This window comes from Rutidosis leptorrhynchoides, chromosome 8, assembly GCF_046630445.1.
Source record: "Rutidosis leptorrhynchoides isolate AG116_Rl617_1_P2 chromosome 8, CSIRO_AGI_Rlap_v1, whole genome shotgun sequence".
NCBI lineage: Eukaryota > Viridiplantae > Streptophyta > Magnoliopsida > Asterales > Asteraceae > Rutidosis > Rutidosis leptorrhynchoides.
Window position 1 is genome coordinate 143,585,116 of NC_092340.1, and position 27,892 is coordinate 143,613,007.

A 27,892-nucleotide genomic window follows, 5' to 3' on the forward strand; every position below is an offset into this window, starting at 1 on the left:
TGACCTAATGTTCGATAAAGAAGATATATATAATGTTCTAATTCTGTTAAAAGATGTAATTGCTTGAGGACAAGCAACGTTCAAGTGTGGGGTAATTTGATATTGCTATAAATATACATATACTTCGTCGCAATATCAATCCAAAATGTTATGATTTTTATGTGTATTCGAGTAGTTTTCGGTTTGTAATTGGTTAAAATGTCCAAAGCGTCGAATGAAATGCTATTATGGATTTTTAATGATATAAAGATCAAAATGAAGATAAAATGAAGATTTCTAATGAGCAACAAAAGACTACAACATCGTGCCTCAAGACTACAAGTCAAAATGATCGAAATCACGAAATCAGCGCGCCTGCACGAAAAAAATCATAACTAAATCATACGGACTCGAAAAAAGGCGAATCAGGTGTCCAGACGTCCGTAACTCAAAAATCTACAACTTCCAAGAATTACCCTTACGCAAAACGTGTGGAACTACGCGAAACGCGTAATCTTTCGAGCAGATTCAGTTTCAACTTGCAAATGGGGCGGCTGCTTTATGTTTAAAAATGAATTCTTTTTCTAAGTGGTGCAGAAAGTTGACACAAGTTGACTCTTTTTACCTAATACTATGGCTATAATACGGAGTACTAGTTGAACACAAGAGAACACATATATATCAAATAGAAGAATTATTATACACACACAAATTGTTATATTGTCATTTTTATTACTCTGTAAAATTAGTTTCAAGGTTCAAATATTAGGATTAGTTTCAAATAGTAAGGGTGTATTGTTCATGATTAAGGGTGTTATTGTACGCGTGAAAAGGGTGTTATTATTGTAATTTTCTACCGTTTGAAGTTAATGAAAGTGAAGATATTTTAGTAAGTTTACTCTGTTAAAATTATCGTTGTTATTATGTTTGCATATATATATTTTTATGTTTACCCTAGTGTAATGAATAGCTAAATTTCCATAGTGTTTGCTTAGATGTAGAGCCCCTAGTGAAATGGATTGTTACCATTTGTAAAAGTTAAAATGTAACTTTAGTATTTTTAATATTGAGCCTAGTTAAAAGAACCATTTTTATGTAATTAGGTATTTGACCCTTGCCACTTAATTTATTAAGTTTAAATAACGAAAGTTGTTTTTATTTATATAAATTAAGCTTCAACATTAAAAATGATCTAGACGAATTTATGGATAAGTTATTAACACCAATTTAGAAATAAACTTCGGTGGTTTGGGTAATATCAATAATTATATGACAGTGAAATTGTAAAAAGGGAAACCGTTACGATTTGGGTATTGGCAAAAGTCAAAACTAGGCTAGGTCTCAATTTAAATACTTAGGGAATAGTAGTTATCTAAAAAAAGAATCCGATGAAAATTAGATTTTATTTAGTTAGTCGTAACCTTATATTTATTCGAAAGAAAAATATAAAGTTTATTACTAAAACATTTTAATAGGGCTTAAAACTCAAAACAATCCATGGACCTAGGGGTGACACATTTAAGTAAACACTCCCATTTATCCCATTATTATTTCTTGTAAACTTATTATTATCATTATTTACGAATTATTAGTAAAAAAATATAAAAGAATACATAAAAATACTTAATTCTGTACGAAACTGTTTTGTCACATCGTATTACACATACGCGAATCGCGTATGTATACGCGAAACGCGTCAGCCTTAAACCCGGCTACAGTACCAGTAGGGTTAAAATTAGGGTTTTAGTTATTTAATTATTTATATTTAGGTTATTATTATTTAATTTGTATTAGTTATTATAAAATACTTTAATACATGTTAAATTCTAATAATTAGTGTTAATTATAATACTTTATCATTAGAAATTAGTTTACAATTAGTTAATCATTTTAATTCCTTTTAATTTGTATTAATCTTTTTAAACATGTCATTTAGTTAATTTAAATAAGTTTATATTATAATTGCTCAAAACAAAATTCTAAACATATAGTTTTATTAAAAGTTACTATTTTACTAATTACCCTTTAGTAATAAAATATTCGCATCCTAATTAGTATAATCTCATTTAGTTCCTTTTTAAGTTAATTATTGTAATCTTGTAATTTTATTTAGTAATTTAGTTTAAGTTATTTTCTTTTACTGTTATTTTATAAATTCCTAATCCAAAACCCCCTTTAATTAAGTTTGACATCAAAGACTATTAAAAACCATTAAACACTCCATCTCCCTGTGGAACGAATCGGATTTACCGACAAACTAAACTACACGGATAGGACTAGTTACCTATATATGTGTGAAATCAACCTGAATTTAATAAAATACCACATATACAATAAATCAATTCGTGTAACAAAAGAACTCAAATCCGTTCATAAATAAAGGTTACGTTTCGCAACATCAACATCACTGCGAAATTTAACGTTTATTCTTAAGGTATAAATATCTTTAATCAATCAACTCAAAATATTTCAAAAATTCGTCATGAGTTAAATTAGGTCTTGGAACCGAAATTACTTTACCGAAAAGAGGGGCGCATATTTTTGATAATATTTGATTGATTAAAGTGGGATAAAAGCCAAAAAGATTTTTAATTTTATTTTTACCATATTTTTAAAATTAATATATAAATCTTAAATTAATATTGTAAACTTTGTAAAATCAATATATTTAAAATTGTAAATATTTGAAAAATTAATATAAGTTTGGTGTGAATTTATAATATGAATTTTTAAATTAAGTTTAGTGTGAATTTTTAATTTTTAAAATATGAATTTTTAATTTTATGCATTTCAAATTTTAAGTTTAGTGTGAATTTTTAATATTAATTTTGAATTTTATGTATTTTTAATTTAAGTTGGTGTGAATTTAAAAACAAAAATTTACTTTATCTCATTAACTTAAAAATATGATTTTTAAAATTCGTCGTAAGTTAAAGACTAGGTCATTTGAACCGAAATTGCTTTATCCGAGGGAGGGACGAGAACTTTTATTATCATTATTTTTAATCTTATTGAATTAAAGTATGCCAAAAACATTTAAAAAAAAAACCAAAAATCTTAGCTTTTAAAACAATCGCTACAAAAAGACAAATTTTAAAATTTTGTCGAAGGACGGACTAGGACATCGATCCGAAACGACATCATCCTAAATAACAAGGGAAACAAAATTTTAAAATTAATTACTTAATTATTTTAATTAGTTAAGATATATATATAAAAAAAAATACAAACTCCTCGACTCGCGGAGTTTGAAGGGTAAAATACCGCGACTCGCGGAGTTCCTAAAATCCAGAAAAAAAATATAAGGGACGAACTGACCAGTCCCCAACCCAACACCCACGAAAACACTGCGATAAAACCCGCAAAAACCCGAAAAAACACCCCAAAATTCACAATTTTTGACCGTTAATCATCAAATCTTTTACTAAAATCATGTTGAGAAGGATGCTATCAAGGAATTACTCAAGAAAAAGGGTAAATTTCTACACCTAAACACCATTTAATCCGAAAATTAGTGTTCTTGAGCAATTTTATACCCAATTTGATTTTGATGCTTTTTAGTGTAATTATGCTTAAATTGTTTATGTATTATGCTTGTATAACCTAGATTGATGCTATTTAACATGATTAGAAGCCTTAAACTTCAAATTTTGAGTAATCTAGGGTTTGTGTTCTTGAGCAATTTGGGGCTTTTTGATATAAACAGGTTATGGCCGATTTTTGTCATGAATTGTTGCTAAATTAAGTAGTGTAACATGTTTAGGTAGTTAAATGATCCAAACTTTGAGCCTACACATGATTTTGAGAATTAAAGTGGACTTTTTCAAGTCTAAAATTCATGAACTTGATTTTTGAAAGATAATGCCATTTGAAACTTGTTTAATTGCTAGTAATGATTATTTTGACATGTTATTTGAGTTGAATGCTTATGAACTTGGCGAACATTTTCGTATATGCTTATTTGAAAAAGTGTAGATTTGATGAAAATATGAAAATGAGCTTAAGTTTGATATAAATTGATCATGTCATTGTAATTATTTTGATTGATGATTTTGCTGACACTAATGCATATTTGGATGCACAAAAATTGTGTTTGATGTGTTTTGCAGACTGAAAGGGGTGAATCTTCATCCCAAGCTCGCAATGCTCCTGCTGAGAATGCGGAACAACAGGAGGTGGATAACTACTACAAACAAGATATACCTCATCCAGTCATGACACTTTCTGATATGCACTTGGAAGATTTGCACCCGAACCTGAGAATTGACAGACTTTGGATAGATTATCCAAAATACCAAAGGGGTTTACATACTCTTCATTCTAAAGTTGTTGAGGTACCTAGGGTCATAGAATGGGGACCATTAGAAGCTGTAGAATTGGTCGGGCCAATTAGGGAATTACTTGCACAGAGGTATGGTAATTCTACTTTTAACGATTGGGTACGGTTATTCAACATGCGTAGACCTGTATATAAAGTATGGTGTGAAGAATTGTTGTGTAGTATAGAATTAAATGATCGGGTAGCTAGTTTAACCGATCGATCTTTTATTAGATTTTTGTTAGGAGGTTCGATGCGCCACATGTCTTTACTAGACATGGCTCAGGCTTTACGTATATATACGCCTGAGGAGTTAGCATCTGCCGATTGTAGATGGTTGATACTAAATGGTAGAAAGATAGACGAAAATTTTGATACGCATGGTGTATGGAGTCAAATGACTAGCCATCACCGATTTAAAGGGGGAAATTACTCTTATTTGGATATAGATAGAGCTGAATTAAGAGTAATTCATAGGTTTTTTGCTAATTCGATTACACAAAGAGGTAAGAACAAGGAAAAGGTAAATGAACAGGATTTGTTTTACCATATGTGTATTCGAGACCCACAAAGCGCTGTAAGTATACCTTATTGTGTGGGTTATTATTTATCAGCTATGGTTAGGGGGATGAGACCGCATAACATAATAGGAGGTGGTATATTTATTACTTTGATTGCTGAATATCTCGGTGTGGATATAAGTCGGGGGGATTATTAGTCGAAGAACCAGAACCCCTCGATACAATAGGTTTAAATGTATACCATGGTGCGAAAGTTTTGAAGAGGCGAAATAACGCCACAGTACAATACCATGGTAGACATCCACAGGTTGAGAGAAACCAACAGCAAGGTAATGTAGGAGGGGGAAATGAAATGGCAGAAATGCAAAGGTTTATAGCTTCACAAGAGTATGAAAATGCTAGACATAGAGCATTTGAAGATTGGCAAGTTCATCAAAACCAAATCATAGCTTATTGCCAACATATAGGTAGAAACTATATTCCTACTCCATCACCCATATTCCATCCCTGGTCTATAGAGATTCAACCACCGTATCCTACGTATAACCCAGCTGAAGCATTTTATAGCACCTATGGTTATGCATGGAACCCCTACTGGTATCAGTATCATCCATAGTCTACTTAGTTTTATTTATTTTGTAATTTGTAATGTTGATACGTTTAATACTTATTTAATATCGTAATAGTTTTTATAATTTTCTAACTTTTATTCTTAGATTTTAATAATTTTTGAATGTGGGATAATATACCAAACTTCAAAAATATGTATATATGTATGCAGTTTATCTTATGTACACAACAGGGTAAAACAACGTATTTTCAAAGACTGGCATTAAGTTCAGCAAAAGCAATTAATTTTGACGACAAGATGCAAAATATATGTGAAATAACAACAAGACGGAATGAACAAATGATATGCACCATTTATCATTCAGCAAGCAAACACAAATATGTTTGGAAACGTTGGTAAAATTTAATCATTTTCACACAAATCATCCTCAATAATTTAAATTGTTACTGATTTCTTGCAAATGAGGGCATTGCAAGATCTTAAGTGTGGGAAGGGGTTAAATTCTTTCGGATTTTAAAATTTTTATCTTAAACACTGGGTTACCATTAAAAATACTAGTAAAGCAGTAGTTGTATTAGAATCTAGTGCTCTCTGATAATAAAGAACAGCCCTAGTCTTATATACTGACTACCCAATTCTAGTAAAATTTTTCAAAATTTTCAATTAAATGAACTCAAAATCATGTTTATACATATTTATGAACGATAAAACTAGGTTTTAACACCGAAATTATTGTTACCTCTGAAAGGACATAAATTGAGAAACAAACCAAAATGTTAAAATTCATTTAAAATGGAATAGCGGACAATAAAAAAGAAAATAAAAGCCAAGTGTGGGAAAATTTACCAAGTTATCTTAAACATATGTCACATATATCTGTAACAAATAACTGAAAATACTTTTGCTTTGGACTAAACTAAACTGTTTTACCCGATGAAAGAAAAGAAGAGATGGATCTACACGATGAATCAATTCCATCATTAAAAGGAAGTAAAGTCTTCCGAAAAAGAAACGCGCTTCTTGATTTAGGTCAGGAAGTTGTCGTCCAGACCAGCTGTAGGTTGACGAAAAACCTAGAAAAGTCATCACTAAAATCAGCAGGAAATCCACGAACCTCAGCATTAAACAGGGTCGCCAAGTGGTCAGATTTATCCTAACCATGAGAAGGATTTATCTCGTACAATGGGGGGCACCATGCAAATTAGCTGGATAAGACTAATGAATCAGATCCCTAGAAAGGATAATCTCCTTAAAATATCAAAAATCAGCTTTTAAGCCTGATATTACTCAATCCTTGAGATTGACCTTAAAGATTGAGAATTACAAACTCATGGAATTCAATGATATCTAAACTCGATCCTAAACGAGAAAATATTTTGATAAAAATTACAAACCGATTTGTTTTCTAAAAACCCATTTTCAATGCATTCATTACCATTGAACGTAAAATCCTAGGAATTCACCTGGAATTCATTAGGTCACCTGAACCAAATTGGGTGTCAACCGTAAGAACGGTGGTTGCATAGCATGGTCAAAAACAGGACCTTGTGCCAGACCGGAAAATTATAAGGGTGAGCTTTACTATTGCTCCTACCAAGGATAGTAATTGCGTCCGACACGTTATAGACCATAATTAAAAGCATGTCAGGGGACATTGCCTTAACAGTTGCTTGTTCAACGCTTTCCTTTACAACCGGACGGTAGTTTACCGAAAGGTAATATACGGGACAAGTAAACTGGACGTGTTGCTTTCCTAATACAAGGTTAGCAAGTGGGTGACACAAAACCGCAAGTTTTGAGCTAAAATTTTCAAATCTGAAACCCACCAAACCCACAAAAATAATTTGCAAACACCGGTAAAGGGTTATTCCTGAAAACTTATCTAGGGTAAAAACTAGATTTAATTTTCAAAAGATCAAATGTTTTCATAAAGATTCAATTTCCTTAATGGATCTAAATTTTTATAGTCATGTGGGACTGTAAACCATATCGTTACTACCATTGTTTATACCGCCGTATAGAAGTCACTGATGTACAAAGTGTGAAGAATAAAGAAGTGATTCTAGTATTTCAAGACGATATTGCTTGAGGACAAGCAATGTTCAAGTGTGGGAATATTTGATAATGCTAAAAATGAACATATATTTCATAGCATTATTCCCCAAGAAAGACAAGCTTTTAGTTGCAATTGTTCTATTTACAAGTGATATTCGTTTAAATATTAAAAGGTGAAGACAAAAGACAGATTCGACGAATTGAAGACGCAAACGACCAAAAAGCTCAAAAGTACAAAATACAATCAAAGAGGTTCAATTATTGATAAGAAACGTCTCGAAATTACAAGAGTACAAGATTCAAAAGGCAAAGTACAAGATATTAAATTGTACGCAACGACGTTCGAAAATCCGGAACCGGGACCAGAGTCAACTCTCAACGCTCGACGCAACGGACTAAAAATTACAAGTTAACTATGTATATAAATATAATATAATATATAATTAATTATATAAATTATATATATATTATATTTATATAATAAACCGTCGGAAAACAAAGAGCCAAAATGGAGTGAGCTATAATTACAAACTCCGCGACTCGCGGAGTTTGAAGAGCAAAAAGGTCGCGAGTCGCGGAGACCCCCTGAACTCAATTCCCTATAAAAGCAAACGCAGTTTGATCGCAAAAAATCCATAATTTCATCTCTCTCTATATATGTATACGTAAATATATTTATATTTTAATTTTAATTTTAATTTTAATTATAATTCTAATAATAAGGGTATGTTAGCGAATGTTGTAAGGGTGTAAGTCGAAATTCTGTCCGTGTAACGCTACGCTATTTTTAATCATTGTAAGTTATGTTCAACCTTTTTAATTTAATGTCTCGTAGCTAAGTTATTATTATGCTTATTTAATCCGAAGTAATCATGATGTTGGGCTAATTACTAAAATTGGGTAATTGGGCCTTGTACCATAATTGGGGTTTGGATAAAAGAACGACACTTGTGGAAATTAGACTATGGGCTATTAATGGGTTTTATATTAACTAAACAATACCTTGTTAATTTAATATACAAACTTATAATTCGACGTATTTATATATAACCATATACGCTTGACTGGGTACGGTGGGTGGGATATCTATAAATACCAATAATTATTCATTTTACCGGACACGGAACTGGATTAATAGTTAAATAGACTTGTTGAAACAGGGGTGAATTACATTCAAGGGTAATTGGTGTAATTGTTAACAAAGTAGTAAAACCTTGGTTTACACGCAGTCGATAACCTGGTGTATTCATTAAACAAAGTATTAAAACCTTGTTACAATTCGAATCCCCAATTAGTTGGAATATTTGACTTCGGGAATAAGAATAATTTGACGAAGGCTTTCGCTCTTTATATTTATGACTGATGGACTATTATGGACAAATCCGTATGGACATATTAAATAATCCAGGACAAAGAACAATTAACCCATGGGTATAAAACTAAAATCAACATGTCAAACATCATGATTACGGAAGTTTAAATAAGCATAATTCTTTTATTTCATATTTAATTTCCTTTATTTTATATTTAATTGCACTTCTAATTATCGCATTTTTATTTATTGTTATTGTATTTAATTGCACTTTAATTATCGTACTTTTTAATTATCGCAAGTTTATTTTATCGCACTTTTATTATTAGCAATTTCATTATCGTTATTTACTTTACGCTTTAAATTAAGTCTTTTATTTATATTTTACATTTGGTTTTAACTGCGACTAAAGTTTTAAAATCGACAAACCGGTCATTAAACGGTAAAAACCCCCCCTATATAATAATAATATTACTTATATATATATATATATTTGTATTTTTATAAAAGTAACTAATATAGCGTTAAGCTTTGTTTAAAGATTTTCCCTGTGGAATGAACCGGACTTACCAAAAACTACACTACTGTACGATTAGGTACACTGCCTATAAGTGTTGTAACAAGGTTTAAGTATATCCATTCAATAAATAAATAAATATCTTGTGTAAAATTGTATCGTATTTAATAGTATTTCCTGCTAAAATTTTATAGTATTTTATACCCCTTAGCTCTAACTATCAAGGTTGTCAACCTAACGGATCCGTCCATCTAAATTGTGCTTACACCGATGGTATTAAAAGTATTCAAGCTAGAGGCTTTTTGAACAAACTCATTATGCATATGTGTAGTACTCATGTCAATATAAAAGTAATTGAAAATGTAAATATAACAGTGTGTATTCTCATTCCTGAAAACATGTAAAAAGCGGGACTGTAGACTCACCTTTGAATAAGCTCGGAATGAAAAGTGAAAAATAACTTGTACGGTTTATAGCCGAGTAATGCAACCTAAGTATACGTATGTAGGTTGGTCAATATATGTATCTTATATAAGTGTGGTTTCATAGTGTACGTTGTCTTATTGCTCGACTCGACGCGTTTCAAAGTAAAAGTCAACTATATCATGCAAGTCAAACAAAGTCAACTGAAGTCAAACCGAAAGTCAAACTTGGTCAATGTGGTCAACTAAAGTCAAAATAAGTAGGTTCATGTCAAATATTAGTCAACATGTCAAACCTAAGTCATACAATACGTTTTAGGTCATGAATAATCACTTTCACAATTTCAGTTTATCGATGTGCACCAAATCCATGAACACGTAGCATACTTAGCATATTATCTCATAGTACAAAATTTTTATAAACATGGAAAACTCCAGATCATAAATAGACTTAAAATTGATTCCAAAAAGTCCGGCCAGGGTCTCATACGATAATTAAAAGTCAGGAATCAGAAGGGGTACATTTGGGGTTTACCAAGTCAGTTTTTGACTCCGCACTGATTTCATTTTGGCTATAACCGGAGTTAGGAACATTAAATTGATACAAGACCAGTGGTCATAGTTCAAGGACAAATCAAAGTAACACATATCACAAATCTAGCAACTTTTGTTTAGCCAATTTGTAGAGTTTATTCGTGCAATTTGAACATTCAGTTTTCAGTTCAAATCAGAATTTGCATAAAGTATGGCTCTATTGTGCCCAATTCATAAGGTTTCAGAGATTGACATAAACTAAGAATAAGTCACATATCATGTTAAGTTTCATTTCCAGAAGCATATTTGCTCAAACAATTCACATAATCCACAGAGTACAAAACCGTGATCAATTTACAGATTCGATTCTCATTTAGTTAGTCACATTTGCATACGATTATCCGAAGATCTAGATACAATTAGCCTATGAAATCCACATGAAAGATGAAGTAATTGTTGTCTACTTTTCAAATATGCAAAGATTTAATCACAGGAGTTAACACATTTTATCATACAAGGTTATTTTCACGCAAGTGCTGTATAAAACTACTTCTACACTAATTCTAGCATAACTCGGGCTATACAAAAGCAAATGACATGATATCCTAGTCTAAATTGAGTATTTTTAAATTATATTTCCAGTGGTATAAGTCTTGCATTCCAATTCATTGTCTATCAATACCAGATTTCTGATCAAGCAACAAAAACACAACGATAATTCAAATTGACATAACTTAATCATACGGAAACGAAATCAAGCAAATCCAAAGCCTAAACTCAATAGTTTTTTTGCAAGGAATGTGATTATAACATAATAATTAACATTTGAAAACTTAATTTTTCTGATCAAGCAAATAAAAATTCGTTTTTAAACCCTAGCGCATCAAACAATCAAAATAACGATAACGATTAACACGTACGCGTATAGCCTTGAGTAATTGACAACATAACTATGAAACTTTAATAAAAATCAGATTTTAAGAATTAGGGTTTATGCAATTATACCTTAGATCGCTAAAAGAATTATATCAACGCGTAGAGGATAACGCGAATTGAAACTTTGATGTTGAACACTTAAGCTAAAAAGCAAAAATTGATGGTGCTATGGGATGGTGATGGGCGACGGTTCAAGAGGGAGGGGAAGAGATTGACTGCACAAAAATTTAGGTAGGAGATAATGCAGTTTAGGTTTAACACATACCATTTATATTAAGTCCTAGTTCCACTAATTAACTCTTAAGTCCTCCAAGTTGCAAAATTTTAAAAATAAAGGGTGGGGAGGGGGAGTTCGGCCGTGGCCCACATGGGAAGTATTCCCGGGCTCTCGTTTTGCAAAAGTGTGTATTCATGGACCGTTTTAAGTGCCGTTTAGTCGTACCGAAGTCCCGGAATGCTAACCCAATCGTTAAATACAACTAATCGCTTAATTTATTAAAAACCCAATAAATTGAATATTTTAAAAAGTTAATAATTAATAAAATTAATTATTAAAATAAAGCCGAGCGTTTCGTTGCTCAAAAAGCTATGATCAAAATCGTATCGTTTTTATCGTATTTCATTATTCGAAATATTTATTTGAATTAATATCAACTCATATTAATTATTAAAACCCTCCGGAGATCAAGTACGCATTTAATACACGTAAACACATAAAAGTTAAATAATCGCCGTTAAATAAACTTACGGAAGGTTAACGGAAGTAACGGAAAAATCAGGGTTGTTACAATGGTGGGGAATAAGTTTTCGCTATCTTTTCAAAAAGTGATTCTTTTGTCTGCCAACAACCATATATACATCAAAAGTGCCATTTAGCTTCACTGAACTGAGAGAATAAAAATGATGACTTACTAAGGCTTGTTGTAGTCTTAGAATGAAATAGAAAAGGAACGAGGAATAGCATCAACCATGCATAGTTATATTGAGCGTATAATTGTTTTGGGCTTGAATCAAAAATAAACATAAATCGTAACAGCAGGTTGTGAGTGGCGTCTTTGAACAGAAAAATAAAATAAAAACGGCAGTGTGGTTGATGAACTAAAACTACGGAGTAGCAGTAATGGTGACGATGGTGTTTGACGATAATGGTTAAGAGAGAGGAAGAGGGATAGTGAGAGAAAAAGAGATGATGGAGAAAGGTGGTGCTCGATGGTTCATGGGTGTTTAATAGTGGTAGTGGCGATGGTGGGTTTACGGTTTAAATATGATAGGTATTAACGGCGAAGGGTGACTGGTGAAGATTATGAAGTGATGGTGGTTTTGAAGGGAATGACCGATGAGTTTCATCGAGTTTAATATATGTAATAGATAACAATTTCGACGCGTTCATGGTGTTATTCGAACCGAGATAAATAGGATGGTTTGAGTGTTGGTGATCATATAAGTGTTTAGACAATTATTAATGTGGTGGAAGACGATGGTCGAGGTTGTTCACTGGTGGTGACCGAAGGTTGAAGGAGAAGGTGTTGCAGTGGGTTTGGGGTTTGTGAATGTTAATACATATATAATACTCCGCAAGACATTTTGTTTAGAACAAAACACAAACAGTAATTAATAATAATATATAATATAATAATAATATTAATAAATCAAATGTAAATAAACGTGCAGGAATAGTTCAGCAACCTTGAAACTTGTTTTCTTTCTACCGACAGTTTTAACGGACTATTATATCGTGCCCCGTTGTTCACTCAGTAGCGAATAAAAAGTCTTCAGAAAAATCCCATATTTTTAAATTAAATAGTTTTATTTATTTTAGTCATTATGGTATAAAATTTGATCATTAATTTATTAAATAAAAATTACATCAACTATCCCTATCAATTCTGGGTAAAATATAGAAAGTGTAAAAATTTAATAACTAGATCCTATATACATTTTTAGTAAGCCTAAAATTTATAGAACTCATTTTCGGATCACCGTTTATTTTAAAATTAAATAAGTTTGAATTTAACTTGCTTAATATCGATCGACTGACAAACGAGTGCTATTATCGTTTACTAAATAAATTCGAAAATATACATTCAATATACCTTACATATATATATATAGATTTATATTAATATCATATATTATTTTATTTACATAATTAATTAACTAATATAATATTTTAATTTATAATAATTAATATATATATATATATATATATATATATATATATATATATATATTTATTTATTTATTTATTTACACATAATGGTTCGTGAATCATCGGGAATAGTCGAAGGGTAATTGATTACATGAACTCAGTTCAAAGTTTTTGAAACATCAACATTACAGACTTTGCTTATCGTGTTGGAAACATTAAGTCATATAAAGATTAAGTTTAAATTTGGTCAGAAATTTTCGAGTTGTCATACCACAGGGGAGATTGCCCCATTCTCAACTGCTGCTTCTGAAAAGAAGGTTGCTATGGAACCTAGTGCGTCTCTAGACCAAATAGCAGAAATCTCTAACTTCATTAAAATTATTTTACCTGCTGACTTGAAAAATGAAAGTAGAGTTAAAGATACAACTTTGGCTCCCAAGCTGACTAGTTTTAAAACTAGTGTTAAGAAGAGTAGCAACCCATATTCTTCTAACCACACACTTTCACATTTTTCAAAATTATACTTTATGAAATATCTTCTGCTGACAGTACAACCAGCAGAGAACATAACTGACCCCAAAAGCATACTTGAGTTGGCTCCTCATCGTGTTGAACCAGCTCAAGCTACTGCAAAACCCAAATGTTACTTGGATCATGCTAAGAGTCACACTTCTAAATCATTACCAGCCAGAACTCTTACATAATCTGAGTCAACATGTGTTGCCAATGAGTCAGCAGAGTCATAGATGCACTTACAGACACCTTACTCTGTCTCAATCAAAGGGTTGACTAAATCACCAGTCTGTCCCGAGAGACCAACAACAGATGCAATTGTTGAGTCAAATTTATTTGGTTCTACAGTTGTTAACATAAAATGTTCTTTTGTTTCACTTCTTAGCAGGGTAGATGAATAGGCAGAGGGGAGCAAGAGGAGATTGTTAATGTTTCCACTAATGAGCTCTCTATTTCTGCTACTGGTGTTGGTACTACTAATTTTTCTACTGGTGGTGCTGATGCTAGTACTGTTGCCTCTGCTGCTGCTGGTAATACTGGAGATGTTGTGTCTACTGGTTCCACTGAAATTACTGTTGATAAGGAGTTAGCTACTGCTGATATATCTGCTACTCCTCCCATTGTCTCCGGTAGTGCTGCTTCAACCACTGATTCTGAAGTGGTTGATGAGATGATAATGGAACCTCCTCCTGTACTTGAAAAAGTCATTGATAATATTGTTAAGGAGGTTCTTGATCTGGATGTTATTGGTTCTACCACTGTTACTCCTCCAGCTGTTGCTACTAAGGAAGTTACTACATGAGGTTACCAGGATGATATGGTGCTCACTGATGAGCTTATTGCAGCAAATGCTGCCTATTTTGCACCTATCACTGGTTTTATGGAACCCACTTTGGATGTTGGTACCTCCACTGCTACTACAACTGATGCTACTCTGGTTTCTACTTCTACTGAGAAGAAACCATATGTCTATCAGGTACCGGATCCAGAAGAAGTTGTGCCCAACTTCATCTATAGGGGAGCTTATGTCACTCCCAGGATTGCCTTGCTGGTGGATCAGCTGACGATTGATCCTCAAAGTGCCTTGGTATCAGCCATCAAACTACCCAGAGAGGAGCTGACTGAACTATTATCTCAGCTTGATCACCCAGCAAGAGAAGAAGTTTATGAGAGGCTGGCCACTCTTTAACAGGTTAATGAACAGCCATACTACCATTACTTTGGTATGGCTTCAGCTGCTTCTCCATGGCCTGGTACATGGAGGCCTCTCAAGTTCATTCGAGATCATGCTACTAGTAAGTACATCATGCAGAAACTTCCTGATTCGCCAGTACCTTCTGATTCATCAGCTTCTTCCTCATTATCTTATTCATCTGATGGTGATGCTGATAAAGGTACTGGTAAGGAAGAGCCAGTCATTCATGATAATGTGACTGGCTCCAAAGAACAACCAGTGGATCTCGATGATGATGCTGATAATGATGCTGACAAGGATACCAGTGGTTCTAAACCTTCGGGTGAAGGTAAAAATGATGGTGATCATGGTGATGAGTCAGATTCTGACCTTCCACCTCCACCACCCCACGAAGGTAATCCTATTGTCACTATTAGTAATTGCCCCTCAACCAGTAGTTTTGATCCTACTGAGGTGGCTGCTATTTCTACTCTGACTGTTTATCGTACAGTAGCCAGAATCACACCCGATCTATAAAGAACCATTCGCACTACTCTTTTCAATCGAATGACTGAAGCCATATGCAGCGCTGCGGATGTAACCACATCCACTATTGAAAACTAGCTCAAACAGGTGTGTGCTTTTGCTGATCTAGCAGTGGAAGCCATTGTCAAACACCATGAAGAGGAGGAGGAACTTAAACAGTGAATCATCTCTCATAATGAGTATGCTGATCACATTGCCCGTCTTCAAGCTGATCTAGATGCTGCTAATCGCAGGATTATTTTTCTTAATGAGGAGAATAGGGCCTTGAAAGAGAGATTGGATTCACAAGAACAGCAAATGGCTCACATGGTTCCTGCCTCTGCTTATGTTCAAATGGTAGAGGTAATGCAACGAATGGCTACTCTTCAAGCTGATGTTAGAGCTGATGTTCAGTAAATGGCCATTGGTGTTGCAAGGAATGAAGTCAGATCTTCAAACCTTTGCGTCAGACAACATGGCATGGATCCTTGTACCCATCTATCTCCTGCTGATGCTGACTGGAACATATTTTCTTATTCTGTTCCTGAGTCAAATGAAGCGACCCGTCCTAATCCATCTGGACGAATACATTACATTTGGTTACATCGTGAGGTACTTGACCTCTATATGATACATTTTACAAACATTGCATTCGTTTTTAAAAGACAAACTTTCATTACATCGAAAGTTGACAGCATGCATGCCATTTCATAATATATCCAACTATAATTGACTTAGTAATAATCTTGATGAACTCAACGACTCGAATGCAACGTCTTTTGAAATATGTCATGAATGATTCCAAGTAATATCTTTAAAAATGAGCAAATGCACAGCGAAAGATTTCTTTCATACCTGAGAATAAACATGCTTTAAAGTGTCAACTAAAAGGTTGGTGAGTTCATTAATTTATCATAATCGATCATTTTCAACATTTTAATAGACCACAAGATTTCCATTTCCATTTCTCATAAATATACGTCACATGCATAGAGACAAAAATCATTCATATAGATTGAACACCTGAAAATCGACATTAACAAGATGCATATAGAATATCCCCATCATTCCGGGACACCCATCGGACATGATAAATTTCGAAGTACTAAAGCATTTCAAATTTCAGAATGGGGCTTGTTGGGCCCAATAGATCTATCTTTAGGACTCGCGTCAATTAGGGGTGCACTAATTCTCAAAATTAGTGATGTTCCCTAATTCTTAGATTACCAGGCTAAAAGGGGCATATTCGGCTTCGATACATTCAACCATATAATGTAGTTTCGATTACTTGTGTCTATTTCATAAAACATTTAAAAAGCGCATGTATTCTCAGTCCCAAAAATATATATTGCAAAAGCATTTAAAAGGGAGTAATGAAACTCACAATACTGTATTTTGTAGTAAAAATACACATGACGACATTGAACAACTGAACAATACAGGGTTGGCCTCGAATTCACGAACCTATATCAATCGTATATCTATTAAAACATATAATGGAAATCACATAATTTCATTTATTAATATATGTTATTTATGTAATTTTAGTTATGTAAAATTTATACTAAATTTCATTAAAAATCATATACTTATATTATATCTTAAATTATGTGTTATTTATGTTTATTTTGTATATATATCTAAAATGATTAATATGGTTATATTAATATCTAAATATATTTAGTATTATATTAAAAATACCTAATTTATTATATATAAGTATTTATATAGATAATGTTAATATGTTTTATATATAGTTATATGGAATATTAATATAATTATATTATATGTAATAATTGTGTTTTTATGTATAAAATATTTATTTGTTAAAAATGATAATTTTGACATTAATGATCTACTAATGATAATAATAATAACTTTATTAATAATGATAATATTAATACTAATAATGATATTGTTAATAATGATACTTATGTTAATAATAATAATAATAATCCTAATAACTATAACAATGATACTAATACTAATATTAATAAAAATAATAATGTTAATTCCAATACTAATGTTTAGTAATAATAATAACAATACTTTTATTAATCATTTTAATACTAATAATAATAATTTTTAATAGTAATAATATTAACACTAATATTACTTTTAATAATAATAATGATCTTACAAATTTTAGAATGATAATAATATTCCTAATATCAATAATAATAATACTTGTTCTAATACTTGTTTTGATATTAATAATAGTTAATATAATAATAATGATTAAAATAACAATAACAATAAGTAATAATAATAATAAAAATTTTAAAATGGAGAACTACCTCAAAATCTGTTTTTAAAAAGAAAGCGCCCCGAACCGGGCTCGAACCCGCGACCTCCCGCTTAACCCCAACACTCCCAACCAACTCTATGTCTGATTCTTTTCCGAATTAATACCCAATTTAATTAATATAACTCGTTTGTAGCAGCAAGTAGAAGATTTGGGTTTTGTTCAAAACAGAAAACAGTTGAATTTTTTATGGCCCAACAACCAAAAACAATACACACCACCCAATTAAGAACATGATAGCCCAACAATAATTCATGGCCCAAGCTTCATCAAAAAAAAAATGGTGTACAGAGATATATACGAAGCAGCAGCAGTAGAACAAAAAAAATAAATAAAAAAAATATAAAAGGGTTTTGATCGATCCATACAGGAACGAGAGTGATTCGTTGGTAACTGTCACAGAAGCAATCGGTACTAAGGGTTGGATTAACAGGAGATAAGAAGAAAAGAACAAAAAATAAATAAAAAGAAAATAAAAGGAGCTGAAGAACACGATTTTCTTGGGATCAAATCTGATATTCTAAGGACTTTTACGAATCGATTTCTTCATGAATCCTGCTTCAAATCACAACTATAATACTCATGTATTATCAATTGAACCTGAAACAGCTTATAAATCTTTAATTTGAGAAATTGAAATTCAGTTGACTTTTGGATTTGAAATTTGACTCTTCGAATTCAAGTTTGATATGACGAATTAAAACCTGAGAATTTGAGGAAACGTTCACGACATGATTTATGATATTTCTGCATTTCTACTTATTGTCAATTCATTTTGAATCAATTTAAAGGTTAAATGGGTTTGAGAGAAAAAAAAATGAAGAAAAAAAAAATAAATATCGATTCTGTTTCTTTTAGAATTTTGTTTTCAATTTCGTATGGTAGTAGCAGATTGCAATTGAATGATTGATATATGCAGTACTAATTGATCAAAATTGGTTGCTGGTGGAAGACAGATAATCACAGACGAACAGAAGGATAGAAAATGATAAAGAACATATTCAATGAATAATACTTATGAATATCTGCTTTAATGTAATATATATCTATGTTCGTATATATATCTGTATCTGTATACTCATCCGTATTTATGTATCTATATATAACAGTATTTATATATATATCAGTATTTATACATTACAACTAATCTTATTACTTAAAAATATAATAATAATAATATTACTCTTAATATTATAAATAATAATAATAATAATAATACTAATAATAATAATTTATAATAATATAATGGTAATAATAATACTTTTATTATTAGTGATAATGATAATAATGATAGTAATATTAATGATTATAATAATAATGATAATAGTATTAATACAACGAATTATTATTTCATACCATGTTATAAATTTCTATATAAAATTTTATAATTTATTTCTATTACAATATCCATATATATAATTATGTATAGAAGCTTATATATATATATATATATATATATATATATATATATATATATATATATATATATATATATATATATATATATATATATATATATATATATGTATATTGATCTACAATCGTTAATATATATACAAATTCGTTATTAACTTTGTTAAGAATAAAACGAGTACTTTTAGGTAATATATTCAAGGCTTCAAAAATATTATATATATAACTATTTCGTAACAAGTTTTTTTTACATAGAATAACAGATTAAATATAGATATATATATTAAAATACATAAACTTAAAACATAATATTATACTTTAAGTGTTATGTTAAAGTTTTCAGGTTATTATATAAATACACATATTTATATAATATTTTTTATATGTATGAATATATACATATTTATTTACAAACAGTTGTTCGTGAATTGTCGATAACAGTCAAAGGTCAAATGGTTTCATTAAAACAATTTCAAAGTTTTTGAGACTCAACATTATAGACTTTGCTTATTGTGTCGAAATCATTTAAAGATTAAGTTTAAATTTGGTCGTAAATTTTCGGGTCGTCACAGTACATACCCGTTAAAGAAATTTTGTCCCGAAATTTGAGTGAGGTGGTCATGGCTAACAATAAAAATGTTTTCATGACGAATATGAGTTGATAAATAGAATTTTATCATTATTGAGTAATATGGATAAAACAATTCATTTATGTGAGGAGTACGAGTGAAGCTCTCACAAAAGAATGAAATGAGTAAATGCATCTTCGTTTTAACCGGTGACGTAGTCACGGCTGATTTTCGGAATTCAATGGATTTAAAGAAAATCTTCGAAATCTAAAAGATTTGATTCTTCGACGAATGAGGAAATTAAGATCTCTATAATTAAATACGGTGATCTGCCTCGATTACTCTGTCTGATATTTCCATTATCAATTAAACCGTTCCATTATTTTCACCATTCCTATACTTTCTTTCTTAGTTCATACATCTAAAAGATTGTGAAAATGCTTAATCCAGTTCTAATCCTTGATATTTTCCTACTTATCATTTCCGTCATCCCTCTTTTCAATCTTTCACCAAGAAAATCTGTTTACTTCTACTATTACCTTGGGGTGATACTATTCTTAATTCTACCGTGTCTTTATATTGCTATTCGTATTAATATCCACGGTTTGTAACCTCCGTGTTGTTATTGGGCTTTATATTTTTTCTTATATTTTTGAGCTATTTGCCTTTTTTTATTCTCTTCTCGACCTCTAGTAAATCGAGTAATGGTCCAAAATTCGTAAGTATGGGGTTTCGAATGAACTTGATGTTCTAAACAAGAAAGAACGTAATAGCACGAGTTGAGTTATCATAATACCGGAATCACTGAGAATAGAACTATCAAGAATATATTTTCTTGATATGTTCAGAAGTTAAGCAGAATGAAAGAGTTATGTAACATGGCACATGATGACGTTATGATCTGTGAATCATCACGTTCCATTAGAAACTCAGCATGACTTACTGTAATATAATCACGTTGATCAAGTGTCATTATATTATACTAACTCATGCATCAATTTCCAACACTACTTCAAAATCATTCATAATTCAAACTCGAATTTTAAAGAAATTTAGAAACTAAAGTAGTTTCCTTTATGATGTATTATAGATAGCACGAAGAGATAAATAATTTCGGACGAGAATATTTATGAAAATATCTTCAGAAATATCGAAGATATTTATGATGATATTTTGGAATTTCTAAGTTCGATGGTTGATGAAGAAAGATTTTTCGCAAGATTTTAACAAGAGTACGGAGCAAGATATTCGTTGAAGGTTTCATCGGATCCAGAATTACCTGGATTCTTTGAATATAGGGTATGGTCCTTGCATTTGTCCTTGGTCCTCTTCGTGGTTAGCTCAATCCGTTTTCCAGTTCCAACTTTTCTGAGCTTTTCCAACATACTATTCTTTATTATCAAACTTTTGGCCGTTTAGACCGTCTACAATTTTGCTGTTTCCTCCGCATTTAATTCTACGATATCGGAATCATCGGTTATCAATCCGAGGTGATTTTAAGAGAATTGTGTTTTTAGATGATTAGACGCTGATGGTAATATGGTAGAATATAAAAGGTTTCCTGGTAATAATAAAAGAGTACGCATATATATCAAGGTTATAATAAAGTTGTTTCGAACGAAAAGTCGAAGTTGATTTGCTGGAGCTGTGACAAAATTGGCTAATTTTGAAAGGGATTGCAAAGTTATTTTTGGTAATAACAACGCCAAAGGAGCTAGCACAGATTCGTGTTTAACGTTTAATCAGGTTTTGAGTGTTTTCAGGTGCATAATTATATGCATAAATTTTTCCTTCCGTAGATAAAGTGCGGTTGGGTCATCCTCTAGATTGAGGTGTTTTCAAGAATCATGAAAGGTTTGAATGCTGATTGTAATCATCAAGATACAAACGAGGTTTAAGATGAAATCAAGTGGCAAACTTGAAGAAATGTTTAGTTTCATATGTTATAATCAATATTTTAATTCATTTTAATTGTCCAATGATATTAGTCCATAGTCGATAGTCCACAGTTAATAGTCCAATAATTCATATATAGTTTAATATATAATATTCGAATTAATTAATACGTATCGTGACTCGTGTACATGTCTCAGACTCGATCACAACTCAAAGTATATATATTATTTGAGAATCAACCTCAACCCTGTATAGCTAACTCAAGCATTACTGCATATAGAGTGTCTATGGTTATTCCAAATAATATATATAGATGCGTCGATATGATATGTCAAAACCTTGTACACGTGTCTCGATATTTAAAGTGCGTAAAATAAATACAGAAATTAAATGACGATAAATAAAATTGCGAGAATTAAAATTGCGATAAAATAAATTGCGATAATTAAAATGTAATAAGGAATTAGCGGTTAGCTAGGAACAGTTAGCTAGGATTTTGTTTGCGTGAATTCTTAACAAAATTTCTCATAGTTAATTTGTTTGTTTCTAACAAATTTTATTTTGTCCAATATTTTCTTCATTATGCCACTTGTTGGATTCTGATATGTCAAAATCCAAATATGAAATTGAATGAAAATGGTTATTCTGCGGTGAACGGATACGTATATCTTGTGGATGTAAGTAGGATAGTAAATGACTATTGAATCAGATTCAAAGAATGTACAATGTAACTTATTAATGTGAAATCTAAATATTCCTCGGGTATTACCTACCCGTTAAAATGTTTTCATCATTAACAGTTTGTACGAAAGAATTTTTAATTACAACCTTTATGAAAACATATATACATATATATTTTTTTCAGATGTAATCATGAATTTAACGAGTCAATATGATATTAGACTCATTTGATTTACCGTTAGAACAAGAATATATAATCTCTAAAACATTAGAGATTACATAATCGTCATGAAGAACGAAGATAATTGATGTAGAACGATACGTAGAACGATACGTAGAACGATGATTATGCTCGAGGTACAAAATGAGATGTTGAGGTGTGTGATGTTGAACTTGGATTGTTGGTGGTACTGGTATTGATGTTGGTGCTGGTGATGTTGCTGAAGCTGGAAAATTTTGCATCATATTCTCCAAAGTCACTACCCGAGCACAAAATTCGTTGACTTCTTCTATTATTCCGGGATGATTGTCTGTTGGAACAAGCGGATGAATAAGGTTTATAATTTTAGATAGAATATAATTGTGGCAAGATTTTCGAGAAATGAGAGAGAAAATGGTGTCTCGAACAGGTTCGCCGGTAAGTGCTTCAGGTTCTTCTCCAAGAGGGCAATGTGGTGGATGGAAAGGATCACCTTCTTCTTGTCTCCAATGATTAAGGATGCTACGAACCTATCAGATGAATTGGGGATGGCTGATTGGCTGATTCATTCTGGTGACGTTGCTTCTAGAGCTTAAGTGAACATCCATGTCGGAATAGCTATCGGGTTCAGAAGAACTTGAACTAGTGACGAGCTCCATTTCGTACGATTGAGTAAAGGATTTTTCGATATAATGATTTTCGGCTATTGGATGGTATTCTAATTACATAGAATATCTATATATATAGAACAAAATATTTCGTAGATTACGGAGGAGTTTACGAAATATGTCAGGCAAGATTACAATAACAGATACGCTAAGATATGAAGTAGCAAATACGCTAAGATATGAATTTTGTCTATACACTATTCATGCAATCTAGGCAGTAAGATATGTCTAGATTAAGAATGATAAGCAAGTGATTCGCTAAGAATGATAAGCAGGTAATTTTCGACACGAAATGATAAGCAAAACTTTTGACATGCAGACACGGTCGAAGTCCAGACTCACTAATGCATCTAATCAACTATCAGTTAGACACATTAATGCAAGACCTGGTTCGCTAAGACCACCGCTCTGATACCACATGAAGCAACCCATCCTAATCCATCTGGACGAATACATTACATTTGGTTACATCGCGAGGTACTTGACCTCTATATGATACATTTTACAAACATTGCATTCGTTTTTAAAAGATAAACTTTCATTATATCGAAAGTTGACGGCATGCATGCCATTTCATAATATATCCAACTATAATTGACTTAGTAATAATCTTAATGTACTCAACGACTCGAATGCAACGTCTTTTGAAATATGTCATGAATGATTCCAAGTAATATCTTTAAAAATGAGTAAATGCACAACGAAAGATTTCTTTCATACCTGAGAATAAACATGCTTTAAAGTATTAACCAAAAGGTTGGTGAGTTCATTAATTTATCATAATCGATCATTTTCAACATTTTAATAGACCACAAGATTTCCATTTCCATTTCTCATAAATATACGTCCCATGCATAGAGACAAAAATCATTTATATGGATTGAACACCTGATAATCGACATTAACAAGATGTATATAGAATATCCCCATCATTCCGGGACACCCATCGGACATGAAAAATTTCGAAGTACTAAAGCATTCCAAATTCCAGAATGGGGCTTGTTGGGCCCAATAGATCTATCTTTAGGATTCGCGTCAATTAGGGGTGCACTAATTCTCAAAATTAGTGATGTTCCCTAATTCTTAGATTACCAGGCTAAAAGGGGCATATTCGGCTTCGATCCATTCAACCATATAATGTAGTTTCGATTACTTGTGTCTATTTCGTAAAAAATTTAAAAAGCGCATGTATTCTCAGTCCCAAAAATATATATTGCAAAAGCATTTAAAAAGGGAGTAATGAAACTCACAATACTATATGTTGTAGTAAAAATACACATGACGACATTGAACAACTGAACAATGCAGGGTTGGCCTCGGATTCACGAACCTATATCAATCGTATATCTATTAAAAAATACAATGGAAATCACATAATTTCATTTATTAATATATGTTATTTATGTAATTGTAGTTATGTAAAATTTATACTAAATTTCATTAAAAATCATATACTTATATTATATCTTAAATTATGTGTTATTTATGTTTATTTTGTATATATATCTAAAATGATTAATATAGTTATATTAATATCCATATATATTTAGTATTATATTAAAAATAACTAATTTATTATATATAAGTATTTATATAGATAATGTTAATATGTTTTATATATAGTTATATGGAATATTAATATAATTATATTATATGTAATAAATGTGTTTTTATGTATAAAATATTTATTTGTTAAAAATGATAATTTTGACATTAATGATCTACTAATGATAATAATAATAACTTTATTAATAGTGTTAATATTAATACTAATAATGATATTGTTAATAATGATACTTATGTTAATAATAATAATAATAATTATAATAATAATAATAATAATAATATTAATAATAATAATAATAATAATAATAATAATAATAATAATAATAATAATAATAATAATAATAATAATAATAACAATGATTCAAATACTAATATTAATAAAAATAATAATGTTAATTACAATACTAATGTTTAGTAATAATAATAACAATACTTTTATTAATCATTTTAATACTAATAATAATAATTTTTAATAGTAATAATATTAACACTTATATTACTTTTAATAATAATAATGATCTTACAAATTTTAGAATGATAATAATATTCCTAATATCAATAATAATAATAATACTTGTTCTAATACTTGTTTTGATATTAATAATAGTTAATATAATAATAATGATTAAAATAACAATAACAATAAGTAATAATAATAATAATAATTTTAAAATGGTGAACTACCTCAAAATCTGTTTTTAAAAAGAAAACGCCCCGAACCAGGCTCGAACCCGCGACCTCCCGCTTAACCCCAACACTCCCAACCAACTCTCTGTCTGATTCTTTTTCGAATTAATACCCAATTTAATTAATATAACTCGTTTTTAGCATCAAGTAGAAGATTTGGGTTTTGTTCAAAACAGAAAACAGTTGAATTTGTTATGGCCCAACAACCAAAAACAATATACACGGCCCAATTAAGAACATGATAGCCCAACAATAATTCATGGCCCAAGCTTCATCAAAAAAAAAAATTGGTTTACAGAGATATATACGAAGCAGCAGCAGTCGAACAAAAAAAATTAAATAAATAAAATATAAAAGGGTTTTTATCGATCCATACAGGAACGAGAGTGATTCGCTGGTAACTGCCACAGAAGCAATCGGTACTAAGGGTTGGATTAACAGGAGATAAGAAGAAAACAAAAAATAAAATAAAAAGAAAATAAAAGGAGCTGAAGAACACGATTAACTTGGGATCAAATCTGATATTCTAAGGACTTTTACGAATCGATTTCTTCATGAATCCTGCTTCAAATCACAACTATAATACTCATGTATTATCAATTGAAACTGAAACAGCTTATAAATCTTTAATTTGAGAAATTGAAATTCAGTTAACTTTTGGATTTGAAATTTAACTCTTCGAATTCAAGTTTGATATGACGAATTAAGACCAGAGAATTTGAGGAAACGTTCACGATATGATTTAGGATATTTCTGCATTTCTACTTCTTGTCAATTCGTTTTGAATCAATTTAAAGGTTAAATGGGTTTGAGAGAAACAAAAAATAAGAAAAAAATAAATAAATAAATATCGATTCTATTTCTTTTAGAATTTTGTTTTCAATTTCGTATGGTAGTAGCAGATTACAATTGAATGATTGATATATGCAGTACTAATTGATTAAAATTGGTTGCTGGTGGACGACAGATAATCACAGACGAACAGAAGGACAGAAAATGATAAAGAGCATATTCAATGAATAATACTTATGTATATCTGCTTTAATGTAATATATATCTTTGTTCGTATATATATCTGTATCTGTATACTCATCCGTATTTATGTATCTATATATAACAGTATTTATATATATATCTGTATTTATACATTACAACTAATCTTATTACTTAAAAATATAATAATAATAATATTACTCTTAATATTATAAATAATAATAATAATAATAATAATAATAATAATAATAATAATAATAATAATAATAATAATAATAATAATAATAATAATAATTTATAATAATATAATGGTAATAATAATACTTTTATTATTAGTAATAATGATAATAATGATAGTAATATTAATGATTATAATAATAATGATAATAGTATTAATACAACGAATTATTATTTCATATCATGTTATAAATTTCTATATAAAATTTTATAATTTATCTTTATTACCAATATCCATATATATAATTATGTATAGAAGCTTATATATATATATATATATATATATATATATATATATATATATATATATATATATATATATATATATATATATATATATATATATATTGATCTACAATCGTTAATATATATACAAATTCGTTATTAACTTTGTTAAGAATAAAACGAGTATTTTTAGGTAATATATTTAAGGCTTCAAAAATATTATATATATAACTATTTCGTAACAAGTTTTTTTTTACATAGAATAATAGATTAAATATAGATATATATATATATTAAAATACATAAACTTAAAACATAATATTATACTTTAAGTGTTATGTTAAAGTTTTCAAGTTATTATATAAATACACATATTTATATAATATTTTTTATATGTATGAATATATACATATTTATTTACAAACAGTTGTTCGTGAATCGTCGGTAATAGTCAAAGGTCAAATGGTTTCATTAAAACAATTTTAAAGTTTTTGAGACTCGACATTATAGACTTTGCTTATTGTGTCGAAATCATTTAAAGATTAAGTTTAAATTTGGTCAGAAATTTTTGGGTCGTCACATCAGATAGTGACCTTGATGCACAAGTCTCCCCAGCTCCTATTTCTGCCCCTGCTGATGACAAAAAGGGGGAAAAGAAGTCTAAAAAGAAATCTAAAAAGAGAAAACAATCTGAGGGGGAGCATGAGCATGAAAAGGCTCCAAAGCAGCAAAGGAGAGATGGTGATGATGATGGTACTGGTACTGGTCAAGGCTCTGGCACTAAGCCCAGCAACCCTCATGCTGAAGTAAGTGTCAAGACTGCTGGTGAATCTCTACCCAGTATGTCTGCCACATCTGTAGATGATATTGGTTCTAGCAGTAAGCCCAGTGATGTTTCTGAACTGGCTGTTGCTGAATCTTTTGTTA